The sequence below is a fragment of the Hippopotamus amphibius genome, chromosome 1, assembly GCF_030028045.1.
Source record: "Hippopotamus amphibius kiboko isolate mHipAmp2 chromosome 1, mHipAmp2.hap2, whole genome shotgun sequence".
NCBI lineage: Eukaryota > Metazoa > Chordata > Mammalia > Artiodactyla > Hippopotamidae > Hippopotamus > Hippopotamus amphibius.
In genome coordinates this window covers 55,626,310-55,644,954 of record NC_080186.1, presented here as the reverse complement: position 1 = coordinate 55,644,954, position 18,645 = coordinate 55,626,310, and positions in this window count along the sequence as shown.

Below are 18,645 nucleotides of genomic sequence, written 5' to 3'. Positions count from 1 at the left end.
AAGCCCCGATGCACAAGCAATTTTTAAGATTGCTTGTATAACATTTGCTATTTTATCATAGGCCAAAGCAAGCCATACAGTGAAACCCAGAGGCAGCATAAATAGTTACCCAAGAGTTTTGATAAAGAGAGGCATGAACAAATTAGAGGTCAATACTTAATCATCAACCATAAGCTTTTCTCTAGTTCTATTTTACGTCCTTTCCCCACACAAACACATTCCCTCTCAAAACCTCCCAAAGTCTCATCTAATCATGGCATTAGGCTCCAAGTTGCTATAGCAGTTTTCTTACCATTTTGCCCAGCTTCTACCTGCTACACAATTCCCAAACCAATGCCATGCATCTTGGTTTTTGTTATGTAAGGTCCTCACTCCTTAATACAGTGTTAGTTTGTTTTTGCCATACAACAAACACCCAAAACTTAGTGTTTAAAACATGAATTTAATTCACAGTTCTCAGGGAGGGCCTTAATTCTGGCCTGGGATGGCTGATCTCTGCTGGGCTTTCTCAAGCATCTGCAGTGGGTTGGCAGGGCAGCTGGAAGTTGGGTGATCTAGGAGGGCTTCACTGCTGTCTAACAGTTGGTAGCTATGCCACTCACCACTTACCAGCCAGCAGGCTCACCCAGGATCTTTCCCATGGTGGCAGAGACCTAAGAACCAGAGGGGACAAACCCCATAGGCAAGTTGTTTTTAAGTCTCTGCTTACTTTACATTTGTTATTGCCCATCGGCCAAAGCAAGTCACAGTCACATGACCAAGCTCAGCACCAGCATGAGAGGGGACAACCCCAGGAAATGGATGCAAGAAATCATAAACAAAGTGGACGCCACCACTGAAACAATTTACTACACCTGGTCTCCCAGTGTTACAAATCATCATTGTACATTCACTGTTGAGGCACCATTCCTAAAGCATGACCACCAGGCCAGACAACCGAGTCAAATGAAGTTTCTCATTTCAGTCATGCATTTTGTAGAAAACAGTTCCTTCCCTTCCAGTCCCAGTTTAAAGGGCCTTACTTTGAACAAAGTCATCAGTATAGACTTCCTCATGGAGAGAATACACTCTGCAGACCTTGAGTGTATTTTTCCAGCAGAAAGCTTTAGCCTGGATCATCTTAGTTTATCAGACTAGTTCTAATAATGCTAGATCTCAAAAAGCAAAAGGCCTAGATTTTAATTTCTTTCTCCCTAGGAGGAAGAAAATTTGACCCGTATGCAAATTTTCCCACCCGTTGAATCTTCACTCCTATTTACTGCTTCTCCTGCAAAAAAGAATTTTAAGTTCTGCTTCATCAGACACCTTGAAGTAATTAGTTGCACACATACACCTACACACACATACCCCACATACTCTAAATATACATGAATATGAGCAGTGGCTATCATCCTACCTTAACACCAGGACTCACTAGAACTCAGGCAAAATACATACGGTTTGAATTTTCTGAGTAATCACACACATTCACCTACCAAAGGACAACAGAGCTTAGAGGTTAGTAATATGGGCTCTAAAGTCAGACTGCCTGGGTGGAGCCAAGGCTCCACCCTTTACTGGCTCTATGACCTTGGGCAAATTAAGCAACTGCTCTGTGCCTTAGTTTCCTCATTTGTAAAACGGTGATAATAATAATGCCTTCCTCATGGAGTTGTTTTGAGGAACAACGAGACGTTTGTAGAGCACTTGCAGCCAGTAGGTTCTCAATAAGCAAGAGCTACTATTATTAGTCATCTAACAGGGGACTGGGAAGGGCCCCAGGGTCTCAGCAGGGCAGGTGAGAGGTAACAGCAGATTTTCCTGCTGAGGTAAACAGCTGAGAAGCTCCTATTTACCTCAACACTGAGAAAAGTTTCCCAATAGATGCATTATTTTTCAGGACTTTGGAAAACCCATCCTGGGGCCTGGGGCCTGAGACAGAAACTCAGCCCCTACAGTTCTTCGCGTTAGATCAAGGACGCCTAGAGGCTACAAAAGTAATAACAGAGGCTTCTCCTGGGTCCTTTCTGACGTGCAGTTCATTTGCCTCACAGAGTGGCTAAAGATTCAACACCCCTTTTCCGAAAAGTCTCCTTTGGCAGGCAGGGAGTTAATGCCTGTTTTATTTTACTTCACAAAACCTTATTCACTTACTATGTGCCATGCCCAGTTCCCACTATTTGACAAATATTAACTCATTCAATCTTCATAACAACCCTATGGAGTAGGTTCAGTTGTTATCTCCATTTTATAGCTAGAAAAGCTGAGGCACAGGCAGATCAAATAACCTGCCCAAGGTCAGTGAATAGAGACACAGAGCCAGACTCAAACCCAGGCGGTCTGGGCCAGTGTGCTTCTCTGCTTTTAACTGCTAACCTGTGCTGCCTTTCTCAGTGAAAGGCCTTTATTTATGAAGCAATTACTATGTGTCTGCACTAGAGGGCTTTCATTGGGTCATTTAATTCTTACAAAAATGGGATTCCTACCTCCATTTTATAGACATGGAAACTGAAGGTGATCACAATTCAGTGACCGGGCCAAGCTCCCAGAGGTGATCAGTACCAGAGCAATGCTTATTCTTGTAAGGCCCATGGTATCTGACCTCCTAAGGAAGTATTTTGATAATTTAAAAAACACTGTGATATATGCTTTTGCTCCAAGTGCCAAACACCATTCTACCTACTTTTTCATGGATTTGACTAACTCAAGCTAAATTTAGTTTCCAGGAAATTTCATTTTTTAAAAATACTCATGTATTAGAATAGGACTATCATTTTACATGTATTATTCACTCCTTTATTCATTCCACAAGTTTTTGCTTAGCGCTGACTCTATGCCAGGCACCACTTGTGTTTGATCAGATCGGTGTGCCAAAGACACATAAATTGCACAGCTCATTTGCCTAATGGTGATTGTGAACGTGGCTCCTAAGCCACACGCTTCTGGGTATCACAGCCCTAGTTCATTCTTTCCTGACACATCTGTTTGCTGCTGTGCACTTATCGGGACAGCCACTGGCTTCAGACTCCTAAAGGACCCATGTCAGATGGGGTGAGTGAATTCAGTTTTCACTGGATTTAAAAGAGCTTTGGTTGATACCTGCTAGGAAGATTTACCTTGCCCACTCAGGCCACTGTTCTGTATAAATCCCTATTCTGTAGCCAACTGCAAATTTCATAGGCATTTAAATTTGCTGTCCACTCCTGGAGAATAATTATAGCTATTTAATTGTATTCATAATTTAGCATACACCTGAAAAATATGCTGTGAACGTATCGGGGGGAACCTTTAATACTGGTGTTCCATTTACAAACTGTCACATTTATAAAGTGTCTTTAATCTTCTAGGGTCTGCTAGAATTTTTTATTACAGCCTGCTTTGTGCTTTAAATATTAAAGATTCGGCAATACTTCAAAAGGTGATAATGCCTGATGCTCTGATGGCACTTAAAGCTCCCCAGCTAAATATATTGAGGAATGTTCAGTGGCCCTGGCTTAATTAAACATGCATGTGTATTTTCATATGCAATCTTTTTCTGCTTGTTAGGTTTTTGACAAACCTCCAAACAGGTCCAGGTGGAACAAAGCATGTAAACAGGCTTGTGAATGAAGCTTAACGTACTCAAATTAGCACCTTCCCTCAATTAACATGCAAACCTTGGAATCTCTGCAATTGATAAAGCCATTGAACACTATTTGCAGCTGAACAGTGTATCTTTGTCATTTCAGTCTTCTAAAACACATCCAGTTTAATTATGCGAAAAGACACTGGTGACGGCTTTTTAGCCAATGAGATGGTATTTGTTCTCAGTAACTTGCTTTTCTCTCTGGAACATGGCATACACTACAAGGCAGTGGTGGGCTCGAAAGGCACCATTTGTTTTCATTATATAGCACTTAAAAGATAGGTTTCTTCTAGTTGCGTGTGCCACGTTAAAGCAACCAGAGTTCAACAAGTCCTGACACCAAGTGCCCTATGGCTGTGGATCCTTGAAAATTACTTAAGCAGCTTTCACAATTTAAAAAAAAAAAGTAAATGAATGCAAAGTCCATCTGTATATTTAAATCTCTATTTGGCATTTGCCACATTTTGAATTTCTCTGAAAACCGTGTTTCAAAGAAATTGTATTTTCCTTTTGAATATGTACATTTAAATGTTTGTCACAAGAAATGAAATATTAAGCTCAGATTTTCAACCTGAGACTTTCAGACATCTTTTCATAGAGCCAAATAATAGTGCCTAATATTAAAATCCCCAAATAAATAACACTTGAATAGCTGCTCATCTCTTTGGAAATGTTACTTACTAAAGCGACCCAAATAGAGATTGGCTACAGTTTGAAAAAAAGAACAAGATGTTTTTACAGATAAGGAAAAAAGACTGGTTTTGAACAATTAAATCTGCTGTAGAATCAAGCATATCATGTAGAATCATGTAACAACTGCTGGACTAGAATAAGTGTATAATAAAAATATATGTGGAGGCTTGCAATAAAAGTTCAATTATTTTGCTGTAATAGGTAAGCTTGTGCAAAAAATTTTAAAAAGTAAAAAAGGTCTGTGAGATCCGAGGCAGTATTAGAGCAATTTTCTAGGTGAGGCAGAGCTAGTGGGATCTGACAGGTGAGGTATTGTTATTATAATACCTAAGGCAAAGCAGCAACCGCACAAAATGATAGACAAATCTGAATTAATATGATATGATCGGCAAGGTGGCATTTGACTATAATCTCCCTGTATTGTGGAGAAGGCTGCATGCATATTACACAGAGAAGGAATTATATGGAAGGCTGTAGACAGAAGACTCTGTGGGAGGGAAGAAAATACGGGCAAGATTTCCGAAGCTACCTGGGCTTTGCTGGGTAAGGAGTACACTTGGAAATTGGATTTGTAAACAAATTAAAAGCTGGATTTTTTTCCTAAAGCAACCTTCGATGGATGTTGACAATAAACATTTAACCTTGGCAACTGGAGACCTTTGAAACAAATAATTAGGGGGAAATGGGGGGAGGGTGGGGAGCACATTTTAATTTTGCTTCCTTTCTGATAACCCGTAGTGAGTGTTTCCATCCTGGATCTGTGAGCCAAGTAGCCATTTTAGATCCCCAGATGGGAAAATGTTGCCTTTCCTGAGAATGTCAGCCATCTTTTGCTTTCTTGATCTATGATCACCACCTCTAATTAAAAGTCTTAATAGCATCCAGACCCTAATAGCACGAAGAAGAACACAGCCTACCGAAAGGGTACATTTTATGAAGCAATAGAAACTCTCAGAAATTTGAGCCTGCAGAAACTGCCTGCATGATCTTTAATGGATTTTTAAAGATGACAAGAAAGAAAATGGGAAAGTAAAGCCATGGAAGGCAGAAATTCCCTGAAGGAGCATTCTGAAGTAAATCAGTGCAACTGAAAAAGTGAACTCCTAGGGCCTGGGGATATCTCCCAGGTTTTTCAGCTGGACACTTATGGCCTGTTGGGTCCCTGAACACCTCTGCTCTGGGCAGACGTTGACAGAGCGAGTCACAGAAAGATGAACGACAGCACCTGAAGTGCTGTTTGCGGGGCAGAAAATTGCTCCCTTTGCACGCTGGGCTGCCTTTGCTCTCTGTCACATGACTTATTACAGCCTCCCCATATAACAGTGCCATTTATGTATGTTAACTTGGCGAGCAGTCATGGTATTCTTCGCCTCCTTTTTCACTGCTGCTTGGGCAATTAAAAACAAAGGAAGCAAATGAGGTCAGCACTCGTAAAATCTGAGTCTATAGGTGACAGACACCCTGAGACCAAATAGCCTCAGATGCTGCTACGGTGGAAGCAAGAAAACATCCCTGCCTCCCAGGGCTTTTACTTAGATATTTATTTTTTCAGGTGAGAAGCTGATTTCAGGTTTTTTAAAAAATCAACTAAAATAAGGTATAGCTTTTTTAAGGAGTTTGAAAATGCTGCTAATACAATTACGTGCCCCATATGGAAAAGGGACATAAACAAGAGATTGCTCTCTTTAACCTTCTAATGCAAAGACCAACATTTAGCCACACAGTAGAATTTTCTCTCTGCCGGCTCTTGAAGTAGCAGCTCTATTGATGTTGCACAATTACAATAAGTGTTTTGAAATGTTCCAAACACAGGTATACAAGGATACCTCAATCTATTTTTCTGATCCCAGTTTTGTGATCACAGTGATTTTGAAAAGCTAATTAGCGGAACCGTCTTGCTTCCCCTAGGCGTGATTTAAATAACGCAAGGGTTCTTATTCTACACCCGTCGGCTTCTACGGTATGTATCCTATACATCTTGGCGTGTAAGACAATCCCTCCAGGAGAGAAATAGCTCTCAAAATCAGAGGTGACTTATACCATGTCCTGGCTTTACTGCTATAGCTTGGCTACTATCCCTGAAGCGGGCTATAGCCCCTGAGCCCTTCCCACCCTCGAGGCCTCCTGGGTGTGCTGTAAGAGGCTCAGGGAAGGGGCTGGCATGGAGGGAGGTGGTCAGCACGAGCTATCCTCCATCAGCCGCTACAGGGGATGCAGCGAGGACGCCGTCAAGTTGACCTAATTACTTATATTTTCTTCCTGTCTTAGAATATTACTTCATAGATCTTAAATTTAGACACAGATGGCAACTACTCTAAACTCGACTCTACAACATCCACAGAACTTGACTGCACAAATATCTCTTAAAAACCCCTGGAATATATGATCACCAGGCCTCTTTTAGAACAGAGTCTCCCCCAGGACCACCACGGGGCTCCACAATGGGCAAAAAAGGGACAGAATTTTAACATAATATCTGAGTGTAGACTTTGGCCTCACGAATTAAATTGTGCTTGCCCTTTGACCATCCACACTCAGTGAGAAGTGTGAGAAAGAGCCTGGCTTTTCCTCTCTCAGGAGAGTCATAGCTTTAATATTAAATTTCTGGCTGTACCTCATGTAACATTTTTATCGACGTACAGATTGCCTTCTGTCTCCCCACTATTTTATTCTATAATGATTCAGTCTTCAACTAGATTATAAGATCTTTGAGGGGAGAACTAAGCTTACACTGATCTTGATTTCTTACTTTTAATAATACTTTGCATGTCATTGGGCACACAGAATGCACTTCATAACTGACTGATGGATCTGGGAGCAATGGAGGCGCCTATACACATCACAGTCACATAAATAAAAATATGTACCACATATGCCCTGTTGGTTGCAAGTAACAGAAGCCTGGGGGAAAGCTTCTACTTCAAACAACAGATACAGAATTCAAGAAATATCTTCATCAACTGGAGTGCTGGACTGAGCTGGTGGCATAGCAAAAAATTCTGGGAAAGCATTGCTTGTGTATCTCAAAGGCATCTCAAATTCATATTCATTCTTTTAGCAAACATTACCTGAACACCTGCCATATCCTGGGGACTGTTCTATCAGCTAGAGTCACAACATGGAACAAGACAGACAAGAGTCTTACTCTCACGGAGCTTACATTCTATGGTCCAAACATTTTTGCTCTGTCCCCAGCCCAGAGAACAGTCCCCAGAATGTGGTGTGATGCTTTGTGAATGTTTCCCCACTGTCTGTCTTCTGGGGAAACCTTCTGAGTTCTTTAAAATCTCCTTAACATCCCGACTACTCTGAAAACATCATTCTAAATATCAAATGTTTGCTTTCGTTCTCGTCTCAGGTGAGGTGACTGGGATTTCAGGCCACGGTAACAGGCTGAACAAAGGCACAGAGGCATTAAAGTTCATGGGTTTAAAAGCAGAGGAAGTGGCCCAGTCCTCCTAGGGCAGGAATTCCAATCCTGGCTGTGCACTAGACTCACGTTTCACAAAGCATACTCATGTCTGTCTCCCATGGCCCCAAATTCTCAGTTGATTTCAGATTGGGCACAAGTTTGTTATTTGCTAAAATCTTCACCTACAGGTGAGTCTACTATTCTAAACTAGAGCATGATTGCATGGAGATGAGCCTGGGAAAGGTATATCAGAGTCATATTTTGAGGACCTTGAATAGCCCTCAAATGAGGGCTATTCACATTAATTCCAAACCCTAATGACTTTGGAATTAATTCTGTAATAAATGAGAATCCCTAAAAGGCTTTTAAAAACACATGGGTGAAAGAATCAGCTCTGACTTAAAAAGAAACCACAGTGGCAGGATGCAGGGTAAATTGGAGGAAGAAGAGATCATAGGCAGGCAAACTTGGAGGATATTTTAAACAGCACTCGTGAGAGATAGTTAAGCCTCAACAGAGGCTGCGGCAACATAGCAGAGGGGCCAGAACTGTTCTGAGAAACACTGGTAGACAGAACTTGCAGCACATAGCGATCCTGAGTGCAAGGGTTTGAGAGACAAGGAATCAAAACTGATTCTAGGTTTCTCATTGGAGTGATTGGCTAAGAGGAAGATACTGCTCACTGAGGGCAGTAGTTCTCAGGAAGCATGTACAATCCAGGCTGGTTGACCACTCCATGGGGACGTTATAGAAAAGATTAAAGCTCTAAAGGGGAGAAAGACTGGAGTAACTAATCTTTAAGAACCATTTAAAGTCTGAAAATCTATGGCTCTCTTGCATAGGGTTATTAACTCATTACAGATGTGTTCTGTGTTTTCATCTTTATATTCCCTGCAATCCTTAGAATTCTGTGATAGGGGGTCAAACCTATCTGATGGGTGAAGAAATATAACATTAAAAGGACACTTCTAACAAGCTTCTCAACATGCATGACTGTTTAAGTTTCCATCTTACTGTCCCACTTAAACTTATCTCACACTAATCTGAACTTGCATAACTTCCATATAACACTGTTGGTTTAGTGGTCCAGTGTACAAACCTGAGCTCCTTTTCTCCGCCTATAAAACTGAATTGCTGCTGCTAATAATAATAATAATAATAATAATAATAGTAAACAACTTTTACAGGTTAATGTGAGTGCGTTGTCACCACCCAGAAGGTATGAAGGTGAGGGGACGCCTGAAAGCCACATTTTACTCAAACTATTGTGGATACTGTGGGCATGGCCACACAGAGATTCCATTCAGTCCTGTGTAGCCAGATAAGCTCAGATGTTTGGTATTTGCTGCTCTGGACCTACTGTCAGTAACCTAGTGGGCCAAGTTAATATTAGCTCGCACTGGGTATATGAGGGCATTTTGTAGATGTTTGGAGAAATGACCAGTTTACTTGGTTATATTGACAGCTCTACTGTAAAATTTGCTGGCATTAAAGGTCAAAAAGACCCAGTTTTCCTCTGGTTGCTTCTACCCAAAAGAGAATAAATCTGGGAGCTGAATCACTTCTCTGACAATAATTTATGAATCATGCATTGACTGTGTTTGAATTGAGAAAGGCTTTCATATCCTTTCCATTAGCTCAGATTAAGTTTTCATATAGATGCTGGGAAGCATGCTAGCAATATCCTTAGCTCATTTTTATGAAAATTTTATCAGTGCTTTTTTCTGTACTACACTCCAATCGGGATGTCTCAGAATCTAAAGCTCAGCTTTGGACATGAACTTCTCTCAACCTGGCTGGCTGCTGCTCTAAAGGTTTCAATATTTTATGGGCTCTGGCTAACTCAGCCGTGAGATTCAAGCTGCAGAGATTTAACTCTAATGTAAAATCATGAACGGATGAAAACTGGGATGTCATAAGTAATACATCTACAAGAGCAGGATGCGGTTACCATTTTTAAAAGAGCTTTAAAAAGAAAACAACATTCTCTGTTCTGTCTTTATGCCCCAAAATGAAAAGCCCCTGAGCTATTGTAGTAACATAGGCCATCTTTTCTTGCCTTGCTTTTCTTCAATTGCTGCTTAATTGTTGTGGTGGGCTGGGGTTTTTTCCCCCTTAAGGTCCTCCATCCACATGAAAGCCCCTAATGTCTGCATTCCAGAGACACGGGCACCGCATGGTCGAATGTGTATAGGCCAAATCCATTTCTTAGCATCTTCTTCTTTTTGTCTCAAAACTGATTTAAAACATTTGGAAAATCTGTCTATTCAGCTGAAGTGTTCTAGTGCATTCTTTCCTGGAAACATTGGGGTCACATGTGATCTGTCTGATGGACTTTTCTGCTGCAATCTATAGCCATTTCCCTCGAGCCCTGCAGAGCCTGGCAAAGCAGAGACGCTCTGTAATGGCTCCAATAACAATGTGTTCTTTGTGTGAAAGAATCCAGGGGGAAGAGCTGGGGTAGACTGGTCAGTAACAAAAAACCACAGTACTTTTGCACTTATTTATTTCTTCATTATGTACGCTGCCATTAAACAGATTTTTTAACAGTAAATACCCCTTTCCATAAAACATTGCCCAAGCATCAAAAGAACACATGCAGAAAGTTTTATTTTCAAAAGACTGTGGTCATCATTGCTACTTATTAACCTGCTTCAAATAAGACAGTTGATGGCAGGACTGCATTGTATGTGTCTGAACTTGTAAAGGGAGAGATGGTTCTCAATGGAGCTTAATTTGTCTGTTCAAAAAATACATGCATTGGAATAAAACCATCTCTTTCTCATTCCAAAAATATCACAAAATCAACACCCCAGTAAAATAACTACAGAGTCGCAGATGGGAAGAGACCACAGGGATCAGGTGAGGTGCTCCTCTTCCTTCAGGGGCTTTAGCCCCCAAGAAGAAGAGGTGACTATGCTGGTCTTAAGAGCTTCCAGGACCCATCATCTTCCTCAGGAGCTTTCCCAATGGTTCCTCATTCTGAAAGTTGCTGTGTTGTATTCAAGAGCCGTCACTTTCCATTTTCAATAAAGCCCAGACCCCCTTTATAAAACCACACACAGCATGGGAAATCGTTCTTTCACAGATACCTCTAATATCCTTGAAGAGAGCAATGAGCTTTCCCCATTCGATCTTGTCTTCTGCAGGTTAATGCCAGTTTCTTTAGCACACTATATAAGGGGCACGTCCCATCCACATAAGCACCAATGTTAATATTAAATGTCCCCGAGAAATCTGACTTCAAATGATGCTGTAATACTTAGATATTAAAATCTTGGGGGGATGGCCTACAAAACTGGCAAGATTTAAATGTGTAGGTGTGTGTACATATATATACCAGTGAGGGTGAGAAATGAGACATGTTATACAAGGCCAGAGGGAGGATGAATTGGTTCAGCTTATCTGGGGGATGATTTGGCACTAGGTATCAAGAATCTCCAAATATTCATGCCCTTTCACCCAGTAATTCTACTTCCAGCAATTCATCCTGAGAAAATAACCACGATATGGTAGAGATTAAGCTAAAGAATGTTCATTGCAGTATTATTCATAACAGTTAAAAACTGGAAACAATTTCTAGCCACAGTAGGATGGTAAAATAAATTCCCATTCAGTAAGATGACAGATGATAGAATATTTTGAAAGAATTATAAAGGGTTAGAAAAAGTATGATACAAAACTACACACATACACACAGTATAAAATCTATTTTGTTAAAGCAAGTAATGTCTATTTTGTCTGAAGAAAAAAAAAAACCCACTACCCAATATTTATTGTGTATTTCCTATGTGTGCTGGCACCGTAATACCAAGCACTTGATGTATGCTATTTCACTTAATCTTCAAAACAAACCTATGGGTTACATATTAGTTACCTTTGTTTTGTGGAAATGAAAATTGAAGCTTAGACAGTTTAAATAACTTTCCAAGACAAAGAAGATAGTTAGTGGCAGAACTAGTATTGAAACCACATCTATATGATGACAGAGACTGTGGTTTTTAACATTATGATCTACTATTTACATAAACATACACAAAAGACTGGAAGTTAATAATCTAGTATATAAACAGTTATTATTTCTGATGTTGCAATTATTATTGATTTTTTCTTCTTTAAATTTATTTTTCGAGATATCTAAAATGAATACCTATTTCTTTTATAGTTGGAGAAAAAAGATACTAAAATTTGGTACTTCTCTCACTGTCCTTTCCCCATTTACACAGGTGCACACACACACACACACACACACACGCTATATATATATATATATATATATATATATATATATATATATACACATAAAATCTGTTCTTCCTCCAGCACAAATTTTCTTCAACCTTCAAAATTCTGTCATCATCATTCTCTCTCTGTACGTGCTTCTTTAAAGAGACTCTGAAGGACCCCAACTAAATGAAGGAGGGTTCTGGGCCCTACCTTGGAGGGCCGTGTCAATTTTTCTTTTCTTGTCTAGCTGCCAATTAACAAAGCTCCATTAGAGACCATTACCACCAAAGCAATGATACAGCCAAAAGTTTTTGCACACTAAAAACAAATCACTTTTATAAACTCATTCTTGTTTTCAAGCCTTATTTATAACTGTCCAAGATGTGAGTGCATTTTTGCCCTGTTCTACACATCATCCATCATCAGCAATAAGAGCTCAATACCTGGACATTTGCTACAATTCTGGGGATGAGGAGGAGGAGGAGGAGGAGGAGGATGGTACAGGAGGAGGCCAGCAAAGCCACAGTTCATTCTGCCACAGTCACGTTGCCTACAGCAAAATGCAGCATCGGTTATTTCAACTTGAAAGGAAGCCAGCGTATATGGTGGGTGGGAGGGTGTCACATTTACAGCCCTGATCTTTCAGCAAACATTTATTGAGCAAATACTATGTGTCATGTGCTACAATAGACATTCAGTCTGCAAAGATGAATAAGGCCTTGTTTTCTGCCCTGGTGGAGCTCATAATCTAGTGGGGGAGAAAGACTAAAAAATATAATTTGAGACCTGATCGGGCAGGACCTTGGTAAGGAGTTCTGATGTCATTCTCTGGGTGTGGAGAGTCCTCAGAAGTTTTTAAGTCACGACATAATCTGACCTGCTTGTAGAAGAAGTACTCTGATGAGAATGTAAAAAATGGAGTGACATCTAAGAGACTATTATAAGACTGAGGATTAGTCAGGGAAGGAGTTACGCCAGACCGAACCAGGGCAATGGGGATACTGATACATTCTGGATGTTGATTTGACAAGTCTTTCCCAACCAGCTAGATTGGGAAGGGGCAGGTGCAACGAGGGAGCAGGAAAACAGCGACCTTCGAAGTTTCTGGTGACACCATTCACCAACATAGGGAATATAGAAAGGGGAGTCTTAAGTTGTTTTTAGAAATGCTAAGTTTTTTTGTTTGTTTTGTTTTGTTTTTGTTTTTTGGGGGGGCGGTTTTGGCCATGCCGTGCAGTGCAGCATGTGGGATCTTAGTTCCTAACCAGGGATCAAACCCGTACCCCCTGTAGTGGAAGCTCGGAGTCTTAGCCACTGGACCACCAGGGAATAAAACCACACCAACAATAAGCAAACAAACAGACAAAAAGCTAAATTCGATATTTCTAAAGGATGTGATGTCAAGGTCTTTAGAAAGCAATTGGGAATGTGGGTGTAGAACTCATGAGAGGTCAGCATGGTGTTTGTTGTGATTCTGTCATACGTATGGATTCCAGTGAGCAGCGAAGGGGTTGTTTTTCCCTTCTGAGTGAGAGAGGAAGCTAAAGTAGGTTTCTGAGCACGCAAACTCTTTAAATTGTCCATACGCTTACCCTAACACGCTGATGTAACCTGGTATAGTTTTCTAATTGTTTATGTAATCGTCTGCAAGATCCTTGAGAGCACAGATTATATATAATGAGTTTGTGGAATGGATTAATGGCTGCATGGAGTGAAGAAATGGAAAGCATAAATAGATTATATGGCCTGTTTTTCCAGGAGTTGTTAACTCTGTAAGTAACAAAAAAAGGAAGTGAGACCTGCAGGCCCCCTCCCAGTGAACTCTCTTCACAGCCTCACTATATCATAGCTCCATCCTTGACCTCTGGTTTCACTCTCCTTCTAACTCCTCCCAAACCAACCTATCACCCAAGCCATTGTATTAGTTCAGGCTAGAACTTCTCACATATGTATTTCTACAGCAGCATCCCAATGGTTCCTCTCTAATCCTGCATCCTCTAAGTCATTATCCACACTTCAGCCAGTACAGCATTTATACACTGTAAATCTGATCATGTCATTCTCTTGTTCAAAACATTTTAATGGCTCATATTATAATCACAGTAAGAACCAAACTCCTTAGACTTATAACAGGACTTGCTGTCCAAAACCCTTCTGCTTACCTCTCTCAAGGCTTTCCTCTCTTACCAGCCTGCCTCTTTCTTCTTTCCCTCATACTCATGCTCTCTAGTCATGCTAAACTACATCTGTTCCCATGTGCCTTCTCTCTTCTGGCCTCAGGACTTTTGCACATGCTTTCCCACAGCCTGGAGCCCTGCACCTTTCCTCTTGCCCCCTCAACCTGACTAACCCCTATTTAGCCTTCAGGTCTCTGCTCAGTTATCCCCCCTGCCTGCAGGATGCTTGCTCTGACACCTGATACCAAGACTTGGTTTCATGCTCATTATATGTCTATCCACGGCACGCCTACATTTCTCTCCTAGCAGTACTTCCCACACTGCACCGCTACAGCCTGTGGACCTTTCCTCCTCGGTGGACGGTGAGCTCTTTTCTCTGTTGTTCCCATCATCTAATGCAGTGCCTGGCACATAATAAGCCTTCTGCAAATTTGTGATGGATGAGCAAGTGTCCTGCAGGGATGAGGAAAACATGAGCGTGCAGCCTGGCAAAACAGGCTTCACGCTTTCTCTATACCCTGTCTGGGCTGAGCCAGCAAATGAGGTCAACGTTTAATCAATTGGTCCACTAAGTGCCGTTAAACTATAGCTTCTCATGCAGAGTCAGAGATGAAAGAAAACTGAAGTTGAAATTTTCCTCAGAAAAAGAGCAAGCACTGATATTTCAAAGAGAAGATGCTCAGATGAAACATACCCATCGCCTGGTTGTACTGGCAGGTGGGATGTTATTAGCATCCCTGATAAGCAATGAGATGGAGATGGAGCCCAAAGCACTTCCTCTTCTTTCTCTCTCTCTTCTTCCCTCTCTCTCTCCCTCTCCCTCTTTTTCTCCCCTCCTTCCCCCCTTGCTTCAGCAACAATCTTAAGTCAAGGGAAGTGCAATTACACAGTGCCTGTTTAAAATTTAAGAAGACAAAAATGAGTTGAGGGTTTTTTTTTTTTTTCCTTTTTGCAGGAAACAAATTAGCCCACAGTAGACTTGTGCCTGCAAGCAGCCCATTTAATTTGGTTATTTCCTACGCCTTGAGGCTAGCTTTTTCCCACTAATTCTGCCAGCCTTTTTCCATATCAGGGCTTATCTCTTCACTGTACCCAGAATCATGTGACAAGTGAGAGTCCTAGCTATATTTTATCTATTTAATCATTCCACCACCTTATTCCAGAAAGAATCTAGGGTGATGAGTCGTTTTTATAAGCACAATCTCTCCCTTAAATTGATGCCCAGTGGTTTCTAGCAGTGTTTACTAAAGTTTCAAGCCACACCATTAAGCATATAGTTAAAAATCCGTTCTCAAAGTTCATGTTTCCAATATATTTGGGATATTGAGTACATAAGCTCAAAAAATGCCCATACAGGGAGTGCCCACTCCTCGCTGTCCGGTCACAGGAGATGCCTTTGCTCTGTGTTTAGTTTGAGCTGGCAGAAGAATCTGGACCTTTGCCCAGAGCTCCAGGCCCACGTGCCCAACTTCCTGCTGGAAATTGTCATTCGATGGCTCTGCAGGCATCTCACACTTGAGATGCCCAAAGCTGAGCTCACTGTCTTACTCGGAGCACAGTACGGTGGCCAACAGCACAGAATCTGCTGCCAGGCTGCCTGAGTTCAGATCCTGCCTCTGCCTCTTAGCAGCTGCAAATGGGCAAAATACTGAACACCCTGTGCTTCCCTCTCTTATCTACGAAATGTGGATAACACAGTGCCTCCACCACAGGGCTCTTGCTAGGGGTAAATCAGTTAATATGCATAAAGTGCTTAGAATACTCAGAACAGGGTGTTCAGCATCTCCTGGCTGGCGGTGTTGCTGTTGCGGTCAGTTCCCTCCTTGGTGAACAGTGTCAGCATCCACAAATTCTCCAGAAAGGGAAAGTGAACCTCAGGCTCTTCCTAGTCCCTCACTTCACCTGTAATTGGTCTCCCAAGTCTTGCTAACGTTACATTCCCAAGACTCTACCAAGCCCACCTCCTTCTCTCCACCCTCAGGGACACTGTTTTGGGTTCAAGCATTCTTTTCTCACTCGGATAAATGTGGTTGACTTCTAAACCATCTCAGCACCTTCAGTGTTTCCCCCTCCACAGAACTCTCTTCACAAATGGAGTCATGTCACTTCCCTGCTTAAGCCCCTGTAGTGCTTCTCTGTGGAGGGTCACCTTCCTCAATGTACTGTTCCAGCACCTTTAACATCAGTCTCCATCCCCCTAGTCTTCTTTCCTGCCCTCCCAAGAGCCACCCCAGTCTCCAGCAACATGGAACTACTGGGAGATGCTGAAACCCATCATCTGCATCTGGCCTTTGCACAAGCCATTCTCTTCTGTCTAATAATCCATTCTCTGCCTTCTTTGCTGGGCAAGTCATGGTGTTTTCTCCTTAGGTCCAGCTTTCCTCTGACTTACACAGTGCTGTGTATATGCCTCATCACACACAATGCATTTATCTGTTTCCTTGGATATCTCTTCTACTCCGTTATTTCCTTGATGATGTGTGGATATGGTATTGGTTAAGAACTCTGAAGTCATTCCACCAGGTTTGAATCCTGGCTCCTATAGCTTTCTGGCCACATAACTTTGGACAAGTGACCTAGCCTGTGTACCTCCATTTTCTTACCTAGCAGGGTAATGAAAAGACCTACCTCACAGTGAAAATTAAATGAATTACTTCTTGTGAAAATTAAGTGAATTACTTCTTGTAAAGTGCTTGGAACCATCAGTTGCATGGTAAGATATAAATAAATGGAGGTTATTATTATTGTTAACCCTGCCCTACTATTAATTGGGACCTCAAACAATGCCTACCAGAAATTTAGCAACTTAAATAGGTTTTAAGATAAAAAGACATAACACCCTGACTTGATACTGTCTCCACCGCTCATCACTGGGCAGATGATAATTGCAGAGCATGTAGACCTTCCTGCTCCCACTTCCCCACCAGTGTAGCCTCCTCAGGGAGGCCCTCCAGGGCTGGTTCCCAGGACGCTGGGTGGCGTGGTGCAGAAGGAAGAGTGTGCACTTTGGAGCCAGGGTCCTGAGTCTGCCACCATAAAACCTGTAATACTCCAGACAGATTGCTTAATTTCTCTGTTTCCTCATCTGTAAAACGGAAACGCATACCAACTTTGCAACGCAATGTGTAAAGCAAGTATCCCTGTGCAGGCATGTAGTAAATAGCATCTATTAAAGTTAAAAAAAAAAAAAAAAAAAGAAGACCTTTCCTCATTACTGCGAAATCATTCTAACTAGTCAAAACACACAAAACTCTTACAGAAGAAGGTATAGTTAAATAGGCATACTGTTAAGAGGGAGGGGAATGGGGTCATTAAAGAGAGTGCCAGGTATGGGCTGGAGATGAGGACTTTATGTGAAATAAGTCCTTAATGATATTTTTCTGATTCCCTGAAAATGAGATCCTGGCAAGCACAATCTTGAGCAAGGAATCCTGAGTGAAAGACTGTTTTTTAAAGCCTGTTCTGGTATCTGTCTGTGATCCATGCTGGGCCTTCTGCATATGGCAGGTGAGCCACACATGTGACCATGATTTCTACACAGACTTTTATTCCCTGTCCCAGACTACCTGAATGAATTGGTCCTCTGCTCTACCCCCAATGCCTAGTCCAGATCCTGGCACAGAGCGGGTATTCAATAAATATTTGTTGACTTGTTGAATGAATAAATGATCTCTTCTTGGCTCAGCAACCAGGGTTGATTGGCCTCAGTCAGAGGCCACAGCTCTGCTCAATTACCATTCCTGGGAATTACTTCCTCTTCATTTGCTGATCAAATAGGTCATTGACTAGGAGGGAACTGTATTTACATGTGTGAGCTACACACTGCTCAAGTGAGGACTACAGCCTGTTCTAGAACACTGAGATCTGGCCACAGGAGATAAAGTTTGCCTCTTTTTCTTTCTTTCAGTTAAAACAAACAAACAAAAAACTATAAGCAAACAAACAAAAAAAACTATAAGCAAACAAACAAAAAAATGGTGGCTTCAGAAATAATTTGGTACTAGAGAAGACTGTGTAAAGAAGTGGATAAAGATGGAAACAGTCTTTTTAATGTTAATTCAGTAAGAAATGCCATCAGGGTTCTGGAGGCCTCTCTCTCTCCCCACGATCAAGAAAAAAAAAAATCTTTAGTGACAAGAAACAAAAACAACCATCACCAAGCACAATCTCCTGGTAAGAATTTCAGGACTTCCCTGGTGGTGCAGTGGTTAAGAATCTGCCTGCCAATGCAGGGGACACGGGTTTGATCCCAGGTCCAGGAAGATCTCACATGCCTCGGAGCAACTAAGCCCATGCGTCACAACTACTAAAGTCTACGCACCTAGAGCCTGTGCTCCGGAACAAGAGAAGCCACCGCACTGAGAAGCCCGTGCACCATAATGAAAAGTAGCCCCTGCTCACCACAACTAGAGAAAGCCCACACACAGCAACGAAGACCCAACACGGCAAAAAAAAAAAAAAAAAATTTCAAGACACGTGCCCCTCTATTAGCGAGCCTGTTCTGCATCCGCGCTGAGCATCCACGTGGCCAA